Source organism: Thermobia domestica, chromosome 1 (assembly GCF_964235325.1).
Source record: "Thermobia domestica chromosome 1, izTheDome1.hap1.1, whole genome shotgun sequence".
NCBI classification, from domain to species: Eukaryota; Metazoa; Arthropoda; class Insecta; order Zygentoma; family Lepismatidae; genus Thermobia; species Thermobia domestica.
This window is the reverse complement of record NC_137454.1, coordinates 293,563,576-293,571,830: the sequence shown is the minus strand read 5'-3', so window position 1 is coordinate 293,571,830 and position 8,255 is coordinate 293,563,576.

The window sequence follows — 8,255 nt, the reverse complement described above, 5'->3', positions numbered from 1 at the left end:
CCTATACTTTGTTTATTCCAAAACGTAATCTACTTTCTGGATAGCCCTCGTAATAATAATCAGCAATTAAATATCCTCTGTCATACAGAGACGACACCAACCTTATATCTTAAAAAAAAAAATTGTTTTACGGGAATCAATAAATTTGTCTTCACTGTGTATTGAATTACGAGTTCATTGGATCATGTTTTCCATTTAAGAAAACATAACCACTACCGTAGGCCTATATTCAAGGTTTGTCTTATTATGTAAAGTGTCTTATTGTCTTAATGTGTAAGTTTTCCCTCTACTTTTCACCGCGCCCATCTAGTGCGTTGAGAAAGCGGCAGTGATTTATCCAGAATTTTGAACTTAAGGGGTGTTCAAAAAATCTGGGTGGGTGGGTGAAATCTTGCATTAAGTTCGTATACTATTATCGTCTTTTTAATTATTATTATTTTTTTAACAAACTTTGAAATTCGTTGATGCAACGAATGATTGCATTGGTTTTCCTTCCTCAGCCAGATCCAATTAGCGACGACTTTCTCATGCTTGAAATAACATCGAGATGAAATCATTGGCAATCGATTGATCAAACGTTGTGACGATGACAGCCTTGTAAAGTTTGATTTCCATTCAATCTTGCGTTGCGTGCTTTGCTCGAAAATTTATCTTGTTGACAGTAAGTTGTTTTATTCTATTGGAACTTAAAAACAAGAATTCAAAATATTTTAAAAAGCAAAATAGCAAGATTTTTAATGGTGTCTTCCCGTTCTGCCTAAAGACCCTACAGCACTTTATAGAAAATATTTTAAATGATCTTATCTTTAGGCAGAACTGGAATTCCCGTTCTGGCTAATCTTTTGTGACGAGGAATTCTGTCCAGAGAGGGATCTCTACAAGAGAATTTTTCTTTAGTAATTCTAACAAATTCTGTAAGAAGAATAACTATTTCTTTAAGTTTTATCATAAATTTTAGATGTTATTCTACTTGCTCTTCTCGGAAAAATGACTAGATGCAGTTCTGTTATTAACAGTATTATTCACATCTATTTCAGTAAAAATGAATGTGATTTAAAAAAAAATGCTATCTGCAGAGAAATGGAAAATTGATTGACTCAGTTGCAAGAAAACCGTTTGACATTGTACTTGAAACGAGGATAAAACAAACTTACTTCGGTCTAGCATCAAGTCATTTCACAGCAAAATTTTATTCAGTTTTCCAGTCGTTCACCTCGAACATGCTAAGTCTCGCAGTCAGGGGCGGCTTTAGGATTTTAATTATGGGTAAGCCCGCTCCCTTGCGTATGGATACATATGCATATTTGATTGATTAATGACAGTAGGAAATTACTTTTACAGTAGTGGTTGATGCTGTTTATGAAATAATTATTTACCATTAATATAAAAAGTGGAAAATATATTTACTCTTTATTGTATCTTTTAGTGTTAATATATTTTTCAAAATTTTTGGGTAGGCCCGTGCCTACCCGGCCTACCCGATAAAACCGACACTGCTCGCAGTATGTAAAAGATACCACAGTTTACATCCTCAAGACATGTTTGGCCATATATTAAGCAAACAATGCAAAAGGATGTGTTAGCATGTTAGAGATGAACTACTGAAAAGTGAATAAAATCTTGATGTGAAATAATTTGATATTATACCGAATTAAGTTTATCTTAAGTTCGTTTCAGTTACAATGTCAAACGGCTTTCTTGCAACTGAGTCAATCGATTTTCCATATGCCCGCAATTTTTTTTAAAAATCACATTCATCTTTACCAAAGTAGATGTAAATAACACTGCTGATAAAGAACTTTATCTATTCGTTTTTTCGAGAAAAACAAGAAGAATAATATCTGAAATTTATGATGAAACTTAAAGAAAGAGTTATTCTTCTTACAGCTTCTGTTAGAATTACCAAACGGATTATTACGAATGCAGGACAAAATTCAAGATTACAAACCCCAAGGAAAATTCAGACAAAACGGACTAAATTCAAACCACAGAATCATAGGCGCAGATTAATAAAATAATGATTATTTTTTTCTTCAACTGTTATGCATCTAATATGGTATCCGAAATTCTTCACTTTACGGAAATAACATTTTTTTAAAAATGCTGAAAACCCAATAAAAGACGTAAGACTGTTATAGTAAGTATATATTTCACATTTTGATCTTTGCTAAAAAAAAAGAAAAAAAAAAATCTTGATCAGTACTTCAGAATTAAAATATATATTTATACATTACTCAAAATAAAAGACTGCTATATGCTACCACACAAGAACAACTTTTTAAAAATCAAATAGCATCCCAGTTACTTTTCGTAATTAAAACGAATGGTCTTACTGTAATATACTAAACGTATTTTAAATGTATTAAAAGCATAATAAATAGGAATACCCAGAACTTTTCATATGGGTGTGAAAGTAAGTAAAATTAATCTGCCCTTTTATTATAACATTTTTACGTTTTATTGAGTTTTCAGCATTTTAAAAGAAAGAAAAAAGTTATTTCAGTTGAAAAAATACAGACAACATTTTAGAATTGTTGTCAACTGGAGGGAAAAAATAATCATACAGAGTGTGTCCCTTGGATTTTATCCTCGTCAGAATTTTCCTTGCATTTTGACCGCTTGGATTTAGTCCCGCCCTCGTTACTACAGCCATTTTGTACATGAGTTCCGATCTGCATACTGACACGCTAGGAGTCAAGCTTTTCGGTGCTGCATTTCCTTAAAAATTTCTTCCTCGCATAGAATTCCCTGTCTCCAAAAATTAGGCAGAATGGAAATTCCCTCTTTCAGTTAATATTGCAGACCCCTCATTGGTGGGGCGTAAGGAATTTTTTTCCGGGTGTGTCCTAAAATTTTAGGAGGGTGCTGGCGGTGTTAGGGGAGTGTAGGTAAATCACTGGAAAGCGGACCGGAAGAATGCAAGAAAGGAAAACCAACATCTAAATATTGAAGATCACTCACGCGAAAAAAAGGGAGGGGGGGGGGGTGACTAGAATACTAAAGCGGCTGCAAAGCACTGCTACCACTGCTAATGTTCCACCATACAACGAAAGTTACTTCTAGTACACCTCTTATACTAAATCTGGTCAAAAGCTCTGTCTCAAAGTTAGCATATATCAAAGAATAATGAAAATTCCGTAATGTGTACTTTAACAGGATTGCCAGATGGAATGGCATATATGATCGTTCTTTCGATATTACATTGCTAAAAGACGTATCGTGCGCCAAGAATGACGTAAATATAATCCAAATTTAATTTACCTTAGTTTCATGGGAGGGATAACTTGGGAGGGAGGATAAAACCTTCGAATTTGTGTGTCTAGAAGAAACATTGACGGCTTCTGCAAAAAATATTTAACTATAAAGGTAACCAAGAAAGTTCTGTCGCTTTTGTGAAGGTCTGTGTTCAATTGACCCTTACACCGTGAGTTGAATGCGAATAAGGCGAACGTCAGTTGTTGGTGTGGGTATATCCAACATACTACCTGCTTGTGGCAGTTCAGTTACACCGTGAATTTGTGTAAGAACAGAGTGAACATGAGACCTTCATAGAGAGTCATAAGAGCATGTATGCTGTACGTGTTCAAACAAGGGTCAAACGCCGCTGTAGCAGTGTTTCTTCCAGACCTGCTTTTTGGGGAGCAGTGCCCCCCGGAGCTCTGAGAGTGCCCCCCGGAACATTGTTTCTGAAAGAAACACTGTGCTGCAGCAGGGCGAAAAATATGCCAGGCCTTTGGTGAGGGTGTCGTAACTACGTGAACAGTGCAGCGGTGGTTTAACAAGTTCAAGGATAGAGACGAAACACTCGAAGACGCATCATGTGCCGTAAGATCAACACGTATAAAATGAAGATCTTCAGGCAGCGATTGAGGCGAACACTGGCCAGACTTGTGAGGAACTGAGACTACAATTCAGTGAGAGTGGTAGCACTCCATTCGGCAGCATTTCCATCAACTTGGAAAGTACTACAAGTTGGGTCGATGGGCCCCACATGATTTGACTCCAGGCCAAAAGGCAACGCGAGCAGACACCGTGGTTCTTTGCTGTTTCGTCTGAGGAAGGAGTCATTTCTGGACAGGGTGTTGACATGTGATGGGAAATGGGTTCTGACGAAGCTCCCCTGCGTGATCATCATTGGTTAGCGTTCCAAGAGCCGGTTCCAAAACAGCCGAAACCAGCACTGCACCAGAAAAAGGTCCTCTAGTGTGTTTGGTGAACTGCTTGCTGCATCGTCCATCGGGAACTGCTATCAGCTGGTGGAAGCATCAATGCAACTGTGTACTGTCAGCAGTTGAGCCTTGTTCAAGAAAAACTCAAAACTCTGGAGCTAGCACTTCTTGATCGCAAAGCGGTCTTCATGTTACATTACAACGCTAAGCTCCTCATGGCTAGGATGGCTCGGAACACTATTCTACGCATTGGATGGGAAACACTATTGCATCCACCATACTCCCCGGACATTGCACCGTGCGATTATCACCTGTTCCATTCCTCGGACAATCAGCTTAGAGGACGCCAGTTCAAATCCTTAGTAGAAATGGAAAATTCACTTGATATCTTTTTCGCTTCACGGCCCACCAAGTTCTATCGCGATGGAATTCATGCCCTTCGAGAACGTTGTCAGAAGGTTGTCGTTGCTGATGGGAACTATTTTTGATCTTCCAGGTACGTCGTAGGTGACATATCGATGTTCAAAGGTTGTGGGTGAAAAAGCAACAGAACTTTTTTTTTTTTTTTGTTACCTCTATATATCCAAATTAACCCACATACAAATTTACATGGCTGAGATATCTATAGAGGCATACTTGCTGTGTAAATGTCACTTATTAAATTATTGACTAGTGTGGAGAGGATCACTCCTTACATATCAGCAGAATTTTTCTTAATAGCACCTGATTAAGAAAACTCTTTCTGTTATTTATAACTATTATGAGTCTTGAAGTGATTGTCTCCTACCGTGAATGATTACCATTGTATCACGTTCAATAGGATTGTGCATTATAATAAATCTTGTAAGAATTGGTTTATAGTGAAAATGAGACAATTTTCCTACACTTTGTTATGTAGTATATAAACACTTGTAAATTGTTAAATGAAATATTTCTTTCTGTATTATTGGATACAAATGTATAGTACATGTTCTTTGAAAGTTCACTGGCATGGCTTTGGTGCACGCTGGCCCGTGATCGATTCTTGATGTAGGCACATATTTTAAAGTATTGACTCATAATGAGGTTGTTAAGTAGCTCTGAGTTAAGAGACTTTGGAGCGTAACTATAGAATGTTTCTTTTTGAGTATTATAAACAAGATGTCGACGGTAGGAGTTCACTAAGAAATTGTAGAAATATGCAGGTACCTAGGCGATTCGGGTTTGAATTAATTGTTAAAATAAAATAAGATTAAATATTACAATAAACTTACTAACTCTTCCTACAACAACAATAAATATTTATTAATATTCAGCAAGTTTTCAGCACAACAAAAGTAAAAAGGTTGTGTTTCTTTCTCTCTTTTTGGGCCTGTTCGAAGACCGCAATGAGTTTAAAGAAAAACCCACAGACAGGAAACCGGAAACCACGTGATCTCTTTCCCTCTTCTATCTAATAACACCTTCTTCATTCATAATAATGCTCACTCGGTAACCTCTGTGATAATAAGACTACTTCTTTACAATCCATCTACCTTTTTCATTCTACCTTCTCACAAGCTCATGTTGAACTTCATTTGTTACGATTTGCTGAAGAGGTGGGCTCATTGTACTTAAGAGTTACACAATATAGCTATTTACTTCTCTAGCATGTTGATGAAGGGTTGAAAAAATATAAGCAAACTAGTAGCTATATACAGTGGAGTCTCGTTAATTCGAACTTGGATAATTCGAACAGAAGTCCACTCCCCTTGAAAACTGTATTGAAAACAATTGTAAAAAATCGTGGATAAATCGAACTTTTGAACCTATGTTTTGGATAATTCGAAGTAAATACAGTTGAAAATTTTTAATGTTGGACATATGTAAACCGAGAAATACAGTTTTAACGTGTTTTCAGTTATCCAGATGCAGCCATAGGGAAGAGTAATACAAAAGATAAATATAAAATCTATATAATGATAAAGATGAAGGTGAGTTGGGGAAGAAGTGAAGATACAGAACGTGTGCCAATCTAATCTTGGTTCAGAATTGGTTGAAAATTTAAGATGAATTATTGATAAAGTCTATCAAATGTTATTAATATCGTATTCCATGCAATACATGAAATTCAGGATTTATTGACCTACAAAAACAATCAAATTTAAGCAAATGAGGTTTACGACTTCTTAAAAGTGAGAACAGAATATTCAAATTATTACTGGTGCTTAATTATTTGGGCTATTCAATGTATGTTGTAATGTTGTACGTAAATATATTTTGTACATGTAGTTTGAATTATGTAGAGTTAATGTCGTTTGTTAGTTTGCGGTATTCGATCACGCAAATAATAAGCTGCTTTAAAGGTAAAGTCTACACCATATGAATATGTTTTTGATGCACAGTACTTTGGTTTGTTTGTTGTTATATATGTGAAAATGAATGTTGTTGGATAATTCGAATTTTGGATAATTCGAAGTTTTTTCGTCTCCCTTTGGACTTCGAATTAAAAAGAGTCCACTGTAAATAAATTTATTTTCACTTACGACTTGCGAAGTGCTGCGTAAATCCTTGTTTCTGATTACAATATTTTCTATTGTATTTCTACAAGGTTTGCTTTTAGTAGACTTAAATCTGATTTAAACGACTCGCTGAGCAAAACAGTACGTTTATTGTAAAAATTATTAACGTGCAACAGTTTCGCCAACTACAATAAATGTACAAAAGGGGGACGCGGTGGCTCAATGGTAGATCGTTCACCTTCGGTGCTTGGGGTCTCTGGTTCGATCGCAGCTCGCGCCGTGTGGACTTTGTGGTGGACAAACACCGTGCTCGTGGGTTTTCTCGGGGTTCTCCCGTTTCCTCTCACTTTCTTCATTCCACCATTTCATTCATTTCTCATCATCACCTGTACTGTATCTCATCATTCGTCTCCTTTAGCCTCACCGGCATAACCGTGGGACGTAAAACTTAAAGATTTCAGTTTTTTTTTTACAATAAATGTATTGTTTTGCTCAGCGCAGTGGCGTGTTTAGGATTTTGTTTCGGGGGGCTATACTACACGTGAATAAGCACTTATATTTTTCCTTTTGGGTTCCGACAAATTTTAATAAAGTTGTGCATATAACAAATTAAACGGCGTGACAAACATCTTGGCATTTGAAGGCGGCGCTCCAAGTTCCCTTTAAATGCTGCCAGTAAAAGAGAGACCAGCGGTATTGCCACATTTATTTTGTACACATCCACGTCTATCCGCCTATCACCTGATCGCGCTATAGTATGTCTGTTTAGCCGCACCCCTTTACCACTTGGCAACGTCGCGCTAGAGCTTGCGTTTTATTCGTTTAGCTGAAATGACAAGATGTTTGTCACAAGCTTTAATTTCGGGAGGTTTGAGCCCGATAGTCACCCTCTTAAATACTCCACTGGCTCAGCGAGTAATTTAAATTAGATTTATTTTCAAATGCATGCTCATTGAACTATCGATTGTTGTTGTTTATTGAAGTTTATCGTCCCATTTCAGCATCGAGGCTATTTGAGACAAAGTCCAGTTATATACGCAAGGGGTTTCGGTTTTTGAGCATGATATTATGTAAAAAATAAGTATTTTCCATGATTGAAATTATATAAAGTTGAGAGCTTGAACTTCCCTTGATGAATTTCTGCGTACGCCACTGCATAGACTTACTATTTAAGATGAAATCTGAACTACTGCAATGCGTTCAAATTTCAATGCTCGGTCACTGGGAACTCGGAACTACGTGCACCAAGGTCGTGCGTGCTAGCCAGTAGAACATCCGGGAGCGCGCTACTCTTTTCGAGAACGCATTTACATGCAGGAACCGTATGATAAAATATTATGCCTAACAATTTGTCAATTATGTGAAATTATATGAAATACAAAGGACAACTGTCTGATTTTCACTCTAAAAAACTAGATGAATTATAATTTACAATATAATTCCGTTAAATGTGGCTACATGAGATAACCACCTCAACAACCACAATTAAGACTTCATTAAATTCTTTGAAAAAAAAATGAGTGAGGTTGATTGATTGACTGGTTGTAGTTTAACATTCCTTCTCAGCATTGAGGATATGTGAGACAGGACCTATATTTCAAGGGAA